The 19,216-nt window shown below is 50.5% G+C and overlaps 1 long non-coding RNA gene across 1 annotated transcript in view; it reads right to left on the bottom strand.

The window, feature by feature from the left end:
• Window positions 1-7,343: 7,343 nt before the first annotated feature.
• LOC119936526 overlaps window positions 7,344-19,216 on the bottom strand; it is a 66,514-nt gene continuing 54,641 nt past the window's right edge. The window contains exon 3 of the long non-coding RNA XR_005453794.1: window positions 7,344-7,427. This is a non-coding gene — a long non-coding RNA (uncharacterized LOC119936526). The remainder of the gene's footprint in view (window positions 7,428-19,216) is intronic.

The following is a 19,216-nucleotide window of genomic DNA, read 5'->3' on the forward strand; positions in this document are numbered from 1 at the left end:
GCTTCGCCCGCACCGCCCCGCACCGCCCGCCCGCGAGCCCTTTGGGCGCCCCGCGAGCCGTGACGTCACCGCCCCCGCCCTCCCCGAGGACACGCCCCCTCTGGGGACCACGCCCCCCCCCGAGGTGGGTACATCGCTGTGCTCGCGCCCCCCTGTGGGACACGCCCCCGGGTCGTGACGTCACAGCGCCCTCCCCGCGGCCGCGCCCCCTCTGTGGGCCACGCCGCGAGATGGGGATTGTGACGTCACTGTGCACACGCCCCTTGTGTGGATCACCCCCTGAATCGTGACGTCACCGCGCCCGCCCTCCCCGAGGACACGCCCCCTCTGCGGACCACGCCCCCGGATCGTGACGTCACCGCGCCCTCCCTGCGGCCACGCCCCCTCTGTGGACCACGCCACGGGATTGTGATTGTTGCGTCACTGTGCCCACGCCCCTTGTGTGGGTCACGCCCCGGACCGTGACGTCACCGCGCCCGCCCTCCCCCGAGGGCACGCCCCCTTTATGGACCACGCCCCCCCCGAGATGGGTACATCGCTGTGCTCGCGCCCCTCTGTGGGACACGCCCCCTGGTCGTGACGTCACAGCGCCCGCCCTGCGGCCACGCCCCCTTTGTGGGCCACGCCCCCGAGATGCTAGACTGTGAGCCCACTGTTGAGTAGGGACCGTCTCTAGATGTTGCCAACTTGGGCTTCCCAAGCGCTTAGTACAGTGCTCTGCACGCAGTAAGCACTCAATAAATACAATTGACTGATTGATTGATTGTTACGTCACTGTGCCCACGCCCCCTGTGTGGGCCACGCCCCGGATCGTGACGTCACCGCGCCCGCCCTCCCCGAGGACACGCCCCCTTTGGGGACCACGCCCCCCCGAGGTGGGTACATCGCTGTGCTCGCGCCCCTCTGGGGGACACGCCCCGGGGTCGTGACGTCACAGCGCCCGCCCCGCGGCCGCGCCCCCTCTGTGGACCACGCCGCGAGATGGTGATTGTTACGTCACTGTGCCCACGCCCCCTCTGAGGGTCACGCCCCGGGTCGTGACGTCACCGCGACCGCTCTCCCCGCGGCCACGCCCCCTCTGTGGACCACGCCCCCGAGACTGTTGCGTCACTGTGTTCACGCTCCTGGATCGTGACGTCACAGCGCCCGCCCTGCGGCCACGCCCCCTCTAATAATAATAATAATAATAATAATAATAATAATAATGGCATTTCTTAAGCGCTTACTATGTGCACAGCACTGTTCTAAGCGCTGGGGGGATACAAGGTGATCAAGTTGTCCCACGGGGGGCTCACAGTCTTAATCCCCATTTTACAGATGAGGTAACTGAGGCTCAGAGAAGTTAAGTGACTTGCCCAAGGTCACACTGCAGATGTGGCGGAGTTGGGATACGAACCCATTGACCTTTGACTCCAAAGCCCGTGTTCTTTCCACTGAGCCACACTGCTTCTCGTGGACCTCTGTGGACCACGCCACGAGATTGTGATTGTTGCGTCACTGTGCCCATGCCCCTTGTGTGGGCCACGCCCCGGATCGTGACGTCACCGCGCCCGCCCGCCCCGAGGACACGCCCCCTTTATGGACCCCGCCCCCGAGATTGGTACAAGGCTGTGCTCGCGCCCCTCTGTGGGACACGCCCCCGGGTCGTGACGTCACAGCGCCCTCCCCGCGGCCGCGCCCCCTCTGTGGACCACGCCGCGAGATTGTGATTGTTGCGTCACTGTGCCCACGCCCCCTCTGAGGGTCACGCTCCGGGGCGTGACGTCACCACGACCGCTCTCCCTGCGGCCACTCCCCCTCTGTGGATCACGTCACAAGATTGTGATTGCTACGTCACTGTCCCACGCCCCCTGTGCGACACGCCCCTGCTCGTGATGTCACCGCGCCCTCCCCGAGGCCACGCCCCCGAGATTGGTACATCGCTGTGCTCGCGCCCCTCTGTGGGACACGCCCCCGGGTCGTGACATCACAGCGCCCTCCCCGCGGCCGCGCCCCCTCTGTGGACCACGCCGCGAGATTGTGATTGTTACGTCACGGTGCCCACGCCCCCTGTGTGGGTCACGCCCCGGGTCGTGACGTCACCGCGACCACTCTCCCCGCGGCCACGCCCCCTTTATGGACCACGCCCCCGAGATTCGTACATCGCTGTGCTCGCGCCCCTCTGTGGGACACGCCCCCGGGTCGTGACGTCGCCACGCCCTCCCTGCGGCCACGCCCCCTCTGTGGACCACGCCGCGAGGTTGTGATTGTGACGTCACTGTGCTCACGCCCCCTGATCGTGACGTCACCGCGCCCTCCCCGAGGCCACGCCTCCGAGATTGGTACATCGCTGTGCTCGCGCCCCTCTGTGGGACACGCCCCGCGTTGTGACGTCACATCTCCCGCCCTTCGGCCACGCCCCCTCTGTGTATCACGCCACGAGATTGTTACGTCACTATGCCCACGCCCCTCTGTGGGCCACGCCCCGGGACCGTGCCTTCACCGTGCCCTCCCTGCAGCCACGCCCCCTCCGCGGACCACGCCACGAGATTGTGATTGTTACGTCACTGTGCCCACGCCCCCTCTGCGGACCACGCCCTGGTCGTGACGTCACCGCGTCCGCCCCGGCGGCCACGCCCCCTTCTTGGGCCACCCCCCCTAGATTGTTGCGTCACGGTGACCACGCCTCCTTTGTGTGTCACGCCCCCGGATCATGACGTCACCACGTCCGCCCTCCCCGCGGCCACGCCCCCACTGTGGACCATGCCACGGGATTGTTACGTCACTGTGTCCACGCCCCCTCTGTGGGTCACGCCCCCGGATCGTGACGTCACGACGGCTACACCCCTTTTGTGGGCCACGCCCCGAGATTGTTACATCACTGTGCCCACGCCCGCCCTCCCCGCGGCCACGCCCCCTCTGTGGGCCACGCCTCGGATCATCGCTTCATTGATAATAATAAATAATAATGATGGCATTTATTCATTCATTCAATCGTATTTATTGAGCTCTTACTGTGTGCAGAGCACTGTACTAAGCGCTTGGGAAGTACAAGTCGACAACATGTAGAGACGGTCCCTACCCAACAACAGGCTCACAGTCTAGAAGGGGGAGACAGACGACAAAACAAAGCACGGAGACAGGTGTCAAAACCGTCAGAATAAGTAGAATTACAGCTATATGCACATCATTAACAAAATAAATATAGTAGTAATAATAATAATAATAATGGCAGTTATTAAGTGCTTACTATGTTTAAAGAACTGTTCTAAGCACTGGAGAGGTGATCAGGTTGTCCCACGTGGGGCTCACAGTCTTAATCCCCATTTTCCAGATGAGGGAACTGAGGCACAGAAAAGTGAAGTGGCTTGCCCAAAGTCACACAGCTAAGTGGCAGAGGCGGGATTTGAACCCATGATCTCTGACTCCAAAGGCCATGCTCCTTCCACTGAGCCACGCTGCTTAAATATGTACAAGTAAAATAGAGAAATTAGACTCGTCGGTGTCCTGCAAACAGTGGACCCCGGATTTTAGAAGGAGTCTGGGAGTCGCAGAATTCACAGAGGGTTCACCTCTGCATCCTCATTTTCTCACAGAGATCCCATGATTTGAATAATTATTTTCCTGCCATATGTACATAAATGATAAAGCGGTTTGTGTTCTTCCTGTGCATTAGCTCCCCCCTATCCCCCCGCCTTACTTCCTTACCCTCCCCACAGCAACTGTATATATGCATATATGTTTGTACGTATTTATTACTCTATTTTATTTGTACATATTTATTCTATTTATTTTATTTTGTTAACATGTTTTGTTCTCTGTCTCCCCCTTCTAGACTGTGAGCCCGCTGTTGGGTAGGGACCGTCTCTATATGTTGCCAACTTGGACTTCCCAAGCGCTTAGTACAGTGCTCTGCACACAGTAAGCGCTCAATAAATACGATTGATTGATTGATTGATGCTGCCAACTTGTACTTCCCAAGTGCTCTGCACACAGTAAGCGCTCAATAAATACGATTGAATGAATGAATGAATGAATGAGCTAGTCTAGGGGCTTTGTCATCATCAGTGGCATATTCAGAGCACTTAACGTGAGCAGAGCACTGTACTAACTACCCTACAGAGAGTTGGTAGATGAATTTCCCTCCGACAAAGAGCTTTGTCGGGAGACGATGGAGAGTGTTGGTTGTGGTGTGGGGAGCTTGGGAGAGAGCACGTTGGAGTGGGAGAGAAAGAGAGAAATTGGACCTCAGAGCCTCTGTGCCAGTGACATGTTTATGTACTCATGTCGTCCCTATGCATTCCAAACTTGCCCCCCTCCATTACCGTTGCATTTTTCTTAACTGATGTTTTTATTTTTTTGTTTTACAGCTCTAGCACTGCTGGCTCCCATCGGGAACGCTGCCACTCCGTCACATCACCCCCAATCCAGCCACTTCTGTCGCTGAGGGTCCCTGCCTTCCAGGGCTGCTGCTGGGCGTGGGAGGAGGGAGAAAGACAGGAGTGGAAGTGGAGAGAGGGACTAGGGGAGAAGTCTGAGACTTTCCTCCCTGTCCCCAACCTCCCGCTGCGACCAATCTTCCTACTTGTTCTCCCCCATCCCATCCCAATCTGTCTCCAGCCCCCCAACTTTGCAGCCCCGGGAGGTGAAAATCAGTAGGCTCAGAAGGAGCCGGGGAAGCGGAAGGGCAGTGCCAGGAGCAGCGTGGTCTCTGTGGGCCCGGTGGCGTTGGACCTGTAGAAAAAGCAGTGAGGGATGTTGGAGGAGATGGGGGTGAGCTTGGGGTGCAGACGGGAGGAAGGGACAGACCTAGATTTATTGGCCCTCTCTGCTTCACTTCATTTCTGAGTTTGCCTCCTCCTTTATCAGCTAGGTAACAAGATCTCCACAGAGCAGTCGGCCTGATCAGTGCTGGCAAGTGGTGACAAGCCTATTCTGCCACCCACTCCCACCCTGTTGGGGGCCGTCTGGCCTGAGGAGCTGGCCAGTTTGGGTCAGAAGGAGTCAGGGGGGATCACCAGGCCACTGGGGTGGACTCCTCAGCAGTAGATGGGGGGCGGGTGAGTATTATAAGTCAATCGTCTCGTTGAAAATTGATCTCTGGGGCCATCGCCCCTCCGCATTGTGTGTTTTATTAAAGAAGATTTATTTGTTTCAAGGATTTAGTTTTTTATGGTATTTATTAAGCGCTTACTCTGTGCCAAGCACTGTACTAAGCACTGGATTGGGTTGGATGCAGTCCTTGTCCCACACAGGGCTCACAGTCTTACTCTCCATTTTACAGATGAGGTAACTGAGGCCCAGAAAAGTTAAGTAACTTGTCCAAAGACACGAAGCAGACAAGTGACAGAGCCGGGATTAGAACCCAGGTCCTTCTCACTCCCCAGGCCCATGCTCTACCCACTAGGCCATGCTGTTTCTCTTGATTGTGGCATTTAAGTGCTTACTTTGTACTGAGCATTGCGGAATAATAATAATAAGATACCAGACAATCAAATCGGATCCAGTCCTTGTCCCACATGAGGCCCACAGCCTAAGTAGAAGGGAGAACAGGTATTTCATCCCCATTTTACAGATAAAGAAACTGAGGCACATTAGACACTAAGTGACCTGCCCAAGGTCGCCCAGCAGGCAAATGGCAGAGCCCACCTGGATTTGAATGCAGGCCTCTTATTCCCAGGCCCGTGCCCTTTCTGATAGGCTACATTCCTTCCCCACGGGGCTGATACCCCTGCCAAGTGTCTATATTAGTCTTGCAGAATTCTTCTAATGGCCATGCAGACCTGACTAGATTCACTCTCATTCCCACGGATGGGATTTCTACGGCACGTAAGCCCCATCTTCAGCGATTCTGGGAGGGACGGGACGGTGGGGGAGCAGGGAAGCGGGGGCTGTTACTTCACAGAAATTCAGATTTCAGCTCTAGAATAAGTGAACGTTGCAGACGTGTTCAAGGGCTGGGCCCATTGTCTGTGCCTTCAGAACAGGAGTAATTAGCTTTCGCATGGCCCTGGATTTATAGTGACAACTTAAAGAGCAGCTCTTCTCTCCCTGCCTTAAATTTAACTGGAGAGAAGCCAAAAAGGGGCATAAATCACTTGTTTGATAACACCAAGGGTTAGTTTCTGACCTACAAACAAGTAGTTCCTTTCTCCAATCCCTTGTGGTTGCCCAGGCCTTTCCAGAAGACTAGCACCACGCAGACCCCGGAAGCCTGGTCAACCCAAAGCCTGGAACTCTGTGAAAAGTCTTAGGTTAACTGTTGGCCCCTGCCAACCCCCCATCCCTGTCGTCCCCCGCCCCCAACAACCTCACACCACAGAAACAGCAGCTCATTTTCATGGACTAGTCCAGGGCTTCCTGCTGTGAGGGGCTCTGAGAAAGGAGGACTCACTAGAGAAAGTCCCCTTCCCCTGGGGGAGTATGGCTGCCTGCCCCTCCCGGGCCAGATCCGATGGGGAGGGCAGAAGGAGCCAGCCAACTTTCAGACCCCATTCCCCTCCGGTCTTTTTTGAGCGTGCACAGACATTGGCACAATCCACTCTGAAAACTCAGAGGCATTAGATATATCCTTGAATTCCAGGGGAACTGATGGGCTGTTTCCCAGGTCGACTCGAGTGCGGGGACAGAAAGGTTCTCAGAACACTCCGCCGATGAGATTTTTTCCACCTCAAAGGTCGAGGCAGATCATGAAACTACAACAGCACCACATTTTAAAACGTGAGTTATAAAGGAGGCACTTTAGCATCGTATTTGAAATATCCTTTGCCAGCTTCCCCGCTAATCAAACTTGGAATAAAAGTGGTCAAAAGTCAGATTAGCTCCTCGTTCATGGGTGGAAGACAAGCCCAAATTGGATTTGCCAGAGAAAACCCCATCCCAAACACTGTATGACTGCTAATCTCAGTCCAGGAAATGAAGACCTTATAGTTGAGGAATGCAGTGGTGATATTTATTATAATAATGGTATTTATGAAGTGCTTACTATGTGCCTAGAACTGGGATAAATGCCAAATAAGCAGATCAGACCGAGTTCCTGTCCCACAACGAGACTCACAGATTAAGGGGGAGGGAGAACAGGTATTTAACCCAATTTTACAGATGAGGACACTGAGGCACAACGCTGTTAAGGTAGGAGACAAGTGGTAGGAATGGGACTAAAACTCCCAACTCCCAGGCCCACGCACTTTCCACTAGGCCATTGGATTGCCTCCTCATGAACAGGGAATTTCAGGACTGCACTGGAAGTCCACTGGTGGGGGAGGGCGGGGCGGAGGGTGTTCTAAGATCCTGGGTTTTGTTCAGCGTCCAGTTGTTTTGCTGCTGTCCCCATTAGGATGCTTCATGGAAATCACTAACCTGCGGCAAGTAGGTGTGGGCTATGTGGACTTTTCTTCTGGCCAGGGTGAAATCTGTCTCCAACAGGCACCCTTTTACCCAACGGGACACTGCAAAGGTAATGGAGGGGAGAGGAGGTCACTTTGGCACTTCTTATACACACGATCATAATTCTGTTCTACCCAGCCATCCAACCATCTGTTTTCAATCAATCAGCTTCCTTGAAACCCAGAGTCCAGCCTGGGCGGGTTGTAAATACCAGTTAACTTGAGATCTGTTTACAGAGTGTCATTCTGCTCCTGTGGTTCTGTAGGCTCCTGAGAATTCCAGTTTCCAGGGTAGTCTTTGGGGTGGGGAAGGGCACGTCAGAAGGTGCAGCCGTCTACAGAAACTTCTTCAGTACCATTGGTTCAGCCTACGCCTACTTAATCCCCAGTTTGCTCTGGGATGCAGCAGGCAAAACATTTGGCTCGTGATGTGAAATCAGACCGCCACCCATTGGGGAAAGATAAACTTCCTCTTCCAGAGCAGCTGGAACGTTTTCGCTTTAATTCTAGGTTTAGATTTCTTCGGAACTCGTAAAAGCGTTTGCCACTTAATCCGACATGCTATCCGGTCTCTGTGGGGAGAACCGCCTAATGGAAGGTAAAAAAACAGCGGCTAAGAGATTTGTTTTTAACAAGTCTACCGGCCCTGACAAAATGACCCTTTTGCTGCCAAAAAAGCTGATTGAAAATCCTGCTCTCAGCTTACCTGGCCTGAGGGGACATGAGGGTTCAAAGTCAGGTTGGAAGGGGGTGACAAAGAAGCCAGAAAAGAGGGGAAGGGGTGCAGACAGGAAGTAGGGCTTTAGAAACATAAAAACCATGGCCTCCCTCAATCGAACGATCCATAGTATTTATTTAGTGAGTTTTTAGTGTGTGCATAGCACTGTACTAAAGTAGTAAAGGAGCGTTTACTATTCCTACTCCTATTCCAATGCACTGTAACTCGATCTTGTCTATCTTACCACTGAACCTTTACCCACATCCTGTCTTTGACCTGGGACTCCCTCTTCACATCTGACAGACTATCACTCTCCCCACCTTCAAAGCCTTATTAAAATCATATCCCCTCCAAGAGGCCTTCCCCAACTAAACCCTCATTTCTTCTAATTCCTCTCCAATTCTGCCTAAGCTACGCACTTGGGTACTTGATCTCCAACCCATCCTCAGCTCCGCAGCATTTACAGACACATCCGTAATTTATTTATTGGCATTAATGTCTGTTTCCTCTGTGGACTGTAAAGTCCTTCTGGGCAGAGAATGTGTCTTCCAACTCTGTTATATTGTAGTCTCTCCCAAGCCAACTGTACTCTCCCATTGCTGAATGGGCTGTTGGGGTTTGGGTACCAGCCTGTGGTAGGGCGTGCGGATGGAAAATAAAATACCCATCAGGGCGCAGCCAGGATCAGGTTCACCCATATCAATCAATCAATCACTGGATAGTATTTATTGAGCCCTTATTGTAATTAGAGCACCGTATTAAGTGCTTGGGAGAGTTCAATGCAAAAGTTTTTGGGGGTTTTTTTAATGGTATTTCCATTAGCACATCCGCCAAGCTAGCTCTCTTCCTCCCTTCAAAGCCCTACTGAGAGCTCACCTCCTCCAGGAGGTCTTCCCAGACTGAGCCCTCTCCTTCCTCTCTCCCCCCACCCCCCCGCCTTACCTCCTTCCCCTCCCCACAGCACCTGTATATATGTTTGTACATATATATTTTACATGTACATATTTACTATTCCATTTATTTTATTTTGTTAATATGTTTTGTTTTGTTGTCCGTCTCCCCCTTCTAGACTGTGAGCCCTCTGTTGGGTAGGGACCGTCTCTATATGTTGCCAACTCGTACTCCCCAAGCGCTTAGTACAGTGCTCTGCACATAGTAAGCGCTCAATAAATACGATTGATTGATTGATTGATTAGTCCAGTTCTCTGCACACAGTAAGCGCTCAATAAATACGATTGAATGAATGAATGACTGTGTCAGGAGTGTTTTAAGCTTGGACACAGTCCCTGTCCCACATGGGGCTCATGTTCTTAATTCCTATTTTACAGATAAGGGAATTGAGGCACAGAGAAGTGAAGTGCCCCGCGCAAGGTCGCACAGTAGAAGGGTGGCAGAGCTGGGATTAGAATGCAGGTCCTTCAGACTCACAGGTTCATGCTCTACCCACTAAGTTGGTAGACATTATCCCTGCCCACTGCGAGTTTACAATCTAGCGTCTCATTTTCAGGAGCACTCTCCTCTCAGCCCAGCCTGATTCTCCCACCATCTGTAAATTCTCTGTTTCTGTCTCTCCCATTAGAGTTTAAGCACTTATGTACATATCTGTAATTTATTTATTTGTAGTAGTGCCTTCCCCCTCCTCCCTGGGCCCCCCGGTCTAGACTGTAAGCTCATCGTGGGCAGGGAATGTGTCTGTTCATTGTTGTATTGTACTCTCCTAAGCATTTAGTACAGAGTCCTGCGCACAATAAGTGCTCAATAAATCCGATTGAATGAATAATGAATGAATAAGCTCCTTGAGTACAGGGACCGTGTCTTTTTGCCTTGGGTACACTCTCAGGTGCTTAGGAGAGTGTTCTGCAAGAGGAGTGGAGTGGGTGTGAGTGGTTGGGGGAAAGAGTGGGAGAGGCCATGGAGCCTGAGTGGGACAGGGAGCAGGAGGAGTTTTATTCTTAATTAGGTGATTTTTGTGGTGTGCCAGTTCTAAAGCAGTTTTGTAGACACACACAATATTGCTGGTATTTTTGAAGTGCTCACTATGTACCAAACCCTGGGACAGGTACAAAGTAATAGGATCGGACACAGTCCCTGCCCCAGACAGGATTCACAGTCTTAAAAACAGGAGGAACCAGGTATTTTATCCCTTTTTTTCATGTGAGGAAATTGAAGCACATAAAAATGAAGTGACTTGACCAAGGTCGTTCACCGGGCAAATGGCAGAGACAAGAGTAGAACCCAGGTCTCCTGACTCTAAACTCTGAGCTCTTTCCACTAGGCCAAGCTGCTTCTACACATCTGTTTTAGGGCGCCTAAAATGAGCACAAGTAGCCTGGTGCTACAGCTGTGGTTTAGTCCCGGTCTCCACCCTTGTCTTTTAAATAAATCTTTGGTCACCTCCTTTTGATTCCTTTTTTGGACATCCTCTATTTCCTGACCCCTCCATATCCATGCTGAAGATTTCAGTTGTGATGAAGCCATGAATTCGGGTGTGTGCGTGTCTGTGTCTGTTTTGTTTTGTTGTCTGTCTCCCCCTTCTAGACTGTGAGCCCGTTGTTGGGTAGGGACCGTCTCTATACGTTGCCAACTTGGACTTCCCAAGCACTTAGTACAGTACTCTGCACACAGTAAGCGCTTAATAAATACTATTGAATGAATTGAATGAATGAATGAACGAAGAAGTGGGAGGGGAGAGAAAGGGGAAGGGAAGGAGCATGGCTCATGGCAGGGAGAAGACCAAAGACCATGTTGGAACCAGGGAGGGGATGTTGACACAGCCACTCTGTCGAGTCACTGCCCGCCCACCCCTATGATAAAGTGGCTGCCTGTCTCGGAAAAGAGCATGTATAAGGCGTCAGCACCAACCCCTTTGCCTCCCTGCAGGCCAGATGGATTGGGGAAACTGAGACAGCAGAGCAGTCGTGCAGTCCACGGGCCACACAGTCAGCCTGTAGCTAAACTGTAAGCTCCTTGAGGGCAAATATCATACTTGTCTACTATAGCAAGCAATTTGGACGGCGCTCTGCCCAGAGCAAGTATTTAATAAATGCCACGGATTGATGGAATGTTTCCAGTGACAAGAGCTTGGCCTGCTGCCAGGGCCAGCTCCCTTCGACTGTGAGTCCCGTGTGAGACAGAGACTGTGTCTGATCTGATCATTTCGTATCTTGGCAGTGCTTAATACATAGCAAATGCTTAATTAATAACATAATTAACAAATCAAATGTTATACCGTTACTGAGTGTATAAGCATGGCCCCGGGGGGGAATCTCCACCCTGAGAGGGCGTCAATCCAACTCCTGTGCAAGCTTTCGTTCTGCTTCTCAAGCTGGCGCCCAGAACTCCAAGCAGCCCTTCCGACCCAGGGCCGGACACATTCCCTGCCCACAGCAAGCTTACAGTCTGGAGGAGGAGACAGACATTAAAATAAAAAAAGAAATGACACCTACGTACATAAGTGGTGTGGGGCTGGGATGGGGGATAAATAAAGGGAGCAAGTCAGAGCGATGCAGAAGGGAAAGGGAGAAGAGGAAAGGGGGGCTTGGTCAGGGAAGGTCTCTTGGAGGAGATGTGCCTTCAATCAATCAATCAATCAATCAATCATATTTATTGAGTGCTTACTGTGTGCAGAGCACTGTACTAAGCGCTTGGGAAGTACAAGTTGGCAACATATAGAGACGGTCCCTACCCAACAGTGGGCTCACAGTCTAGAAGGGGGAGACAGAGAACAAAACCAAACATATTAACAAAATAAAATAGACTAGATATGTACAAGTAAAATAAATAAATAAATAGAATAATAAATATGTACAAACATATATACACATATACAGGTGCTGTGGGGAAGGGAAGGAGGTAAGACGGGGTATGGAGAGGGGGATGGGGGAGAGGAAGGAGGGGGCTCAGTCTGGGAAGACCTCCTGGAGGAGGTGAGCTTGTATAGGGGATGAGCTCTCAGTCCAGAAACACCTGCCAGCTGAATCCTGTTCAACAAGCAGATGGCTGTGTTCTCGATTTTCCTATCATCAAGTCAATGCTATTAAGTTACTTATCAAATTTGATTTTTACATGCTGCTGCTATCCTGGGGAACCATGCCACCTATGGTGATATTTTGAGGTTCGTGGAAGGCACGCCCATTGCTTTTGATGACCTGGACAATTCAAATGACAAATTGGGAGCTGTTCAAACATAACTGGTCATTTCTGGCTTTCTTCTTGAGAACATGGGCTCTGGAAGACTAGCACCGACTCTGCTCAATGTCTTTTGCAGCACTTAAGCCCCTGCAGGCTGTCAGAAGGTGATGACAAATATTTTCTCCCTGCTTTCCTGAGCTAGCTCAACGGTTTTGACGTTCAGCAGGCCTTGAATCACTCATGCAGGAGCTGTTCTACACGAATTATTATGCTCTGAAAGTCCGTGCCATCATCAGTATTGTCATCAACAGCACTGACTGAGCATCTACTGAGAGCAGACCACTGTACTGGGTGCCTATTATGCGCAGATAATGTCTTTTTTTATGGTATTTGTTAAGTGCTTATTATGTACTAAGTGCTGGGGTAGCCACAATATATACAGTCAGCAGAATGCCTGTCCCACAGAATGGGTTATTCATTCATTCGATCATATTTACTGAGCACTTACTATGTGCAGAACACTGTACTAAGCGCTTGGAAAGTACAATTCAGCTACAAAGAGAGACAATCCCAGCCCACAACGGGTTCACAGTCTAGAAGGGGGGAGACAGACATCAAAACAAATAAACAGGCATCAGTAGAAAAAATATGGAACGCTCCATGAATTTGCGTGTCATTAATCCCCATTATTCAGATGAGTAAACTGAGGCCCAGAAGAGTTAAGGGAATTGACTAAGGTCACAGAGCAGGTAAGTGTCAGAGCTCGGACTACAAACCAGGGCTCCCCACTCCCAGTCCTATGTTCTTTCTACTAGGCCCCCCTGCTTCTCTAGAAGCTGGTCTGTTCAGCTCTAGGAAGCGCCTGCAGTTCTGTGACCAATTCTTGTCTGTCTTCCTCTGCCCTTGAAGATCTCCACGACAATCGCTCTGGAATTTAGAAATCATCTGGGAGATGTCTGGTCTCTAAATTTAGGGAACGTAAAGCTAATAGCCTTGGTATGTGAGGCTGTTGGGTGGGGGCAAAAAATGTTTGGACCAGGGTGGGGGTCCCTTCCCCCAATTCCACAGCCGAAGTCTGAATTACATGTTTCTCACCAGTCTGGGAACAGCTGTCCGACAGGGAAGGATAACATTGCAGCCTGGCCTCCTTAGCAAAGAAGCCAAAGCCAGGGACTGGGGGCCCATATTCTTTCCTCTAGGCCACTCTGCTTCACCTCCCTCATCAACCAATCAATAAATGGTATTTTTTGTTCACCGTGTTCAGAGTTCCTCCCTCCCAGCTCAGGCCAGAATTTTTGGGAGATGATTTGGGAGCCAAATTGGCCCCACTGATCCCGTTTTCATAGTTAGGGTTGGGCCATCCATCCATCCAACCAACACTCCTGGCTCTCCCTCCTCCCTCCCACCCTCATTTTCCCTCCCATGATCCGAGACCCCAGATGACCAGATCCACTCCTACCCCCTGGAGCTTGCTGGCATTTTCTGCCACTACAATGTCCAGAGGTCGAGACTCCAATTAGGTGTATCGCCGGCTGGGCCAAGAAAAATAGTAATGGTATTTGTTAAGCGCTTACAATGTGCCAGGTACTTTACTAAGCGCTGGGGTGGACGCAAGCAAATTGAGTTGGATACAGGAAAACAAAGAACCCAGGGCCTGGGGTCGTTGTTTTCTTCCCAGGACCCATACTTCAGGTCGTTGCTTGAATACAGACTCCCCCTGAGGGGATGTGTGCAAGCTTGTTGAGGGCAGGGAATGTGTCTGTTATTTTGTACTCTCCGAAATGCTTAGTACAGTGCTCTGAGCTCAGTAAGTGCTCAGAAAATTCGATTGACTGACGGAGAAGGTGGTATGTCACCAGGCTGGAGGAAGGGCAGCTGCCCCAGGGCCCACCCCAAGCAGGGATGAGCCTGACTGAGGACACCAGGGAGGACTACTTACCCTCCTTGGTCCCCAAGCATGGAAAGAGCACAGGTCTGGAAGAGGCTGCAGAGGATGTTGGAAGACCATGGCTCCATGCTAGATTCCTTGATCTGAACCTGAATGCCCTTGGTCATGCCTCTCTGACTCCCAAACTGATTAGCTTGTATCTGCCCCAGAGCTTAGAACAGTGCTTGACACTTAGTGCTTAACAACTAGTTGTGGACAGCGAATGCGTCTGTTTATTGTTACACTGTACTCTCCCAAGCACTTGGTAAAGTTCTTTGTACACAGTAAGCACTCAATAAATATGACTGAATGAATGATTGATCGAATGAATGGTTCCTGGCCAGAGGGACATTAATCAATTGATCGATGGCATTTATTGAGTGCTTACTATGTGCAGAGCACTGTAGTAAGCACTTGGGAGAGTTCAATACAACAGAATTAGCAGAGACGTTCCCTGTCCATAATGAGTTTACAGTCTAGAGGGTGAGACAGACATTAATATAAGTAAAGAATCTATAATACATCATCATTATAATTATCATTATGTGCCCATAATAATAATTATACCATAATAATTATTTAATTATAAATAATTATAATTATCATTATGTGCCCATAATTTAATTATATAATTATACCATAATAATAAATACCATAATAAATCTATGGTATTTATTGAGTGCTTACTATAGGCAGAGCACTGTATTAAGTGCTTGAGAGACTACAGTACAGTACAGTAGTAGACATGCACTGTGCTAAGCGCTAGGGTACATACAAGAGAATTGTAACAGACACAGTCCCTGCCCCACATGGGGCTCACAGCCTAAGTATGAGGGAGTCCAGTTATTGAATTCCCGTTTTACAGATGAGGAAACTGAGGCCCAGAGAAGTTACAATAACTTGTCCAAGTCCGTACAGCAGGCAAGTTGTGGAGCCAGGATTAAAACCCAAGTCTTCTGACTCCAAGGCCCATATTCTTTCCTCTAGGCCACTCTGCTTCACCTCCCTCATCAACCAATCAATAAATGGTATTTTTTGTTTACTGTGTTCAGAGTTCCTCCCTCCCAGCTCAGGCCAGAATTTTTGGGAGATGATTTGGGAGCCAAATTGGCCCCACTGATCCCATTTTCATGGTTAGGGTTGGGCCATCCATCCATCCAACCAACACTCCTGGCTCTCCCTCCTCCCTCCCGCCCTCATTTTCCCTCCCACGATCCGAGACCCCAGATGACCAGATCCACTCCTACCCCCTGGAGCTTGCTGGCATTTTCTGCCACTACAATGTCCAGAGGTCGAGACTCCAATTAGGTGTATCGCCGGCTGGGCCAAGAAAAATAGTAATGGTATTTGTTAAGCGCTTACAATGTGCCAGGTACTTTACTAAGCGCTGGGGTGGATGCAAGCAAATTGAGTTGGATACAGTCCCTGTCCCATGTGGGGCTCTCCATTTTACAGATGAGGTAACTGAGGCCCAGAGAAGCAAAGTGACTTGCCCAAGGTCACACAGCAGACAAGTGGCAGAACCGTGATTACAACCCATGACCATGAAGAAGTGCTTCTTCTTGTTTGTTCCGAACCTACCTCCCTCAAGCACCAACGGATCCTTCTGCATTCTGGTGTTGTGGGATTGGGACAACATTTCCATTTTCGCATCTGAACAACCTGCCTTTTCTCAGCCTGTGTCTTTCCAAACAATGGAGCCCTGACCGTCAGCCTACTTTCAACCAGAAGCTACTTCATGCTCTTGAACCTCCTTTTCTTGCAGCCCCTCAGCCCGGCTCTGAATGGCTCTTTAGGACACGATTTCTCCTCCTCTGGACCTCAGTTTCTCCTGCGGGTAAACAGTCCTGTGGATGCAGCCTTATTCAGAGAGAGTTTTGAGATGGTCTTTTAAAACTTCCAAGGTTCGTAGCAACACCATGCTCACCAGTGGGGGCTCAGTATAATTCTCCACACACCAAGGTGCCCAGTACAGTGTTCTGTACAAAGAAGATGTTCGGTACAGTGCTCGGCACACAGTTGGGGCCCAGCCACCCCTACTGATATCAGCACAGGACATCCAAATGAGAGGTTTTGCTTCGAAGAGACCTTCAGTGGGTCATGGATGGCTTGAGCGCTAACAGGACGTGATTACACGAGCCTCGTGTCCAATCTACAACCTGGCAAGGCTGACTCAGGGGCGGATGGCTGTTTGGCTGTTGTTGCAGCAAAACCTGCAAGGCTGGAGATGAGGAGATAGCGAGAGGCGGGTGGGAAGGGGCTGCATTATCTCTGCCCATTTGTTCCATGCGGGAGGAAGCTCTCGGGTCTGGCCGATAAGATGTGACAGTCCTGGCCAGCTCCATGGGGGTGACGGGGGTGGGAGCCGTGCTATCGCTTCAGTTCTGCTTGAAGTTTCCTCCTGACGGTTTTCTCCCCACAAAGAGCTAAAGTGGGGGGGGGAGGTCCCACCCACCCGCCTGCCAGCTGGACAGCCCACTAGGGGTCTGGGAAGGGAAGAATGTATGGAGAAAGGCTGGGCTGGAATCTAGCTTGACTGCCGGCCTCATGGGCTAACAATTCTCTTCCTGACCTCCCCCAATCTGGCTTCCATCCCCTTCATTCCACAAAACTGCCCTCTCAGAGATCACAAATGATCTCCTTCTTTCCAAATCTAATAGCCTCTATTCCATCTTAATCCTCCTCCACCTCTCAGCTACCCGCGACACTGTCGACCACCCCTTTTACTGGACACATTATCCAACCTCGGCTTCACTGACTCTGTCCTCTCCTAGTTCTCCTCCTATCTCTCCAGCTGCTCATTCTCAATCTCTTTTGTGCCCCCGCCTCCCACCCACTAACTGTGGGGGTCCCTGAAGGTTCAGTCAGTTCTGGGTCCCCTTCTATTCTCCATCTACATCCACTCTCCTGGAGAACTCATTCGCTCCCAAGGTTTCAACTACCACCTCTATGAGTATGATTGCCAAATCTACATCTCCAACCCTGATCTCTCTCCCTCTCTGCAGTCTTGCGTTTCCTCCTGCCTTCAAGACATCTCTACTTGGATGTCCCGCCATCACCTCAAACTTAAAATGTCCAAAACAGAACCCCTTATCTTCCCACCCAAACCCTGTCCTCCCTGTGACTTTCTCATCACTGTAGACAGCACCACCATCCCTCTTGTCTCACAAACCCATAACCTTGGTGTTATTTTTGACTCCTCTCTCTCGTTCAGCCCACACATTCAGTCTGTCACTAAATCTTGTCGGTTCAACCTAAACAACATCGCTAAAATCCATTCTTTCCGCTCCATCCAAACTACGACCATGTTAATCCAAGCACTTACTCTATCCCGCTTTGATTACTGTATCAGCCTCCTTGTTGACCTCCCTGCCTCCTGCCTCTCCCCACTCCAGTCCATACTTCACTCTGCTGCCTGGATCATTTTTCTACAAAAACCTTCAGTCTGTGCTTCTCAAGAACCTCCAGGGGTTGCCCATCCACCCCCACATCTAACGGAAACTCCTTACAATCAGCTTTAAAGCACTCAATCACCTTGCCCCCTCCTACCTCACTTCGCTACTCTCCTACTACATGCCACATCCCACAATTCGATCCTCTAGCCAACCTACTCAACGTACCTCAATCTCGTCTATCTCACTGCTGACCTCTCACCCACATCCCACCTCTGGCCTGGAAGACCCTCCCTTTTCATATCCAAAAGACAATGACTTTCCCCACCTTCAAAGTCTTACTGAAGGCACATCTCCTCCAAGAGGCCTTCCCTGACTAAGCCCTCATCTCCCTTTTGTGTCGCCCTTTAGTCACCAGCCCCTCAGCACTTATGCACATATCTATGATTTATTTATATTAATGTCTATCTCCTTCTACAGACTGTAAGCTCACAGTGGGCAGGGGATGTATGTGTTATATTGCTGTGTTATACTCTTCTAAGCAGTTAGTACAATGTCCTGCACACTATAAGTGCTCAATAAATACAATTGATCGATTGACTGATTGGATGAGGGTCAGCTCCCTACCAGGTTCAGGAACACCAAATACAGACGTGCTGTCACCGGGGTAAGGGCAACCCAGACAAACACCCCTCAGACAAGCCCATTCATTCATTCAATCATATTTATTCATTCATTCATTACATTGGATTTATTGAGCACTTACTGTGTGCAGAGCACTGTACTAAGCGCTTGGGAAGTACAAATCGGCAACATAGAGCGACGGTCCCTACCCAACAACGGGCTCACAGTCTAGAAGGGGGAGACAGACAACAAAATAAAACAAGTAGACAGGTGTCAATACCATCAGCATAAACAGAATTATAGCCAAGTACACATCATTAATAAAATTAATAAAGTAATAAATATGTGCAAATAAAATAGAGTGATAAATATGTACAAATATACACAAGTGCTGTGGGGAGGGGAAGGAGGGAGGGCAAAGAGCGGGCTGCCTGGGTCCTTGGTGGTGCCAGAGGGAGACAGCTGGGTGTGGGCTGAGCTTCTCCACACCTGCTGGCTCCCATATTGGATTTGGCTTTTGGAATCATCTGTCTCTCTCTCTCTCTCCGCCTCACTGCCCCCAGGCTTCACTCCTCACCCCTTCCCCTATATAATTAGGAACCAGGAGGTGGCTGAGGCCTTTGCCAAACGCTTATCAGTGTCCCATACACCGGAAGAAAAATCAGGAAGTGTGTGGGGATGAAGCCCCTGTTCAGCCAGCTTCGTGCCCCCAGCTTCACCGGAGTCCTGCTTGGGTCATCATCATCAATCGTATTTATTGAGCGCTTACTATGTGCAGAGCACTGTACTAAGCGCTTGGGAAGTACAAATTGGCAACACATAGAGACAGTCCCTACCCAACAGTGGGCTCACAGTCTAAAAGGGGGAGACAGAGAACAAAACCAAACATACCAACAAAATAAAATAAATAGGATAGATATGTACAAGTAAAATAAATAAATAAATAGAGTAATAAATACGTACAACCATATATACATATATACAGGTGCTGTGGGGAAGGGAAGGAGGTAAGATGGGGGAATGGAGAGGGGGACGAGGGGGAGAGGAAGGAAGGGGCTCA

Source organism: Tachyglossus aculeatus, chromosome 14, assembly GCF_015852505.1.
Source record: "Tachyglossus aculeatus isolate mTacAcu1 chromosome 14, mTacAcu1.pri, whole genome shotgun sequence".
Classification (NCBI taxonomy): domain Eukaryota; kingdom Metazoa; phylum Chordata; class Mammalia; order Monotremata; family Tachyglossidae; genus Tachyglossus; species Tachyglossus aculeatus.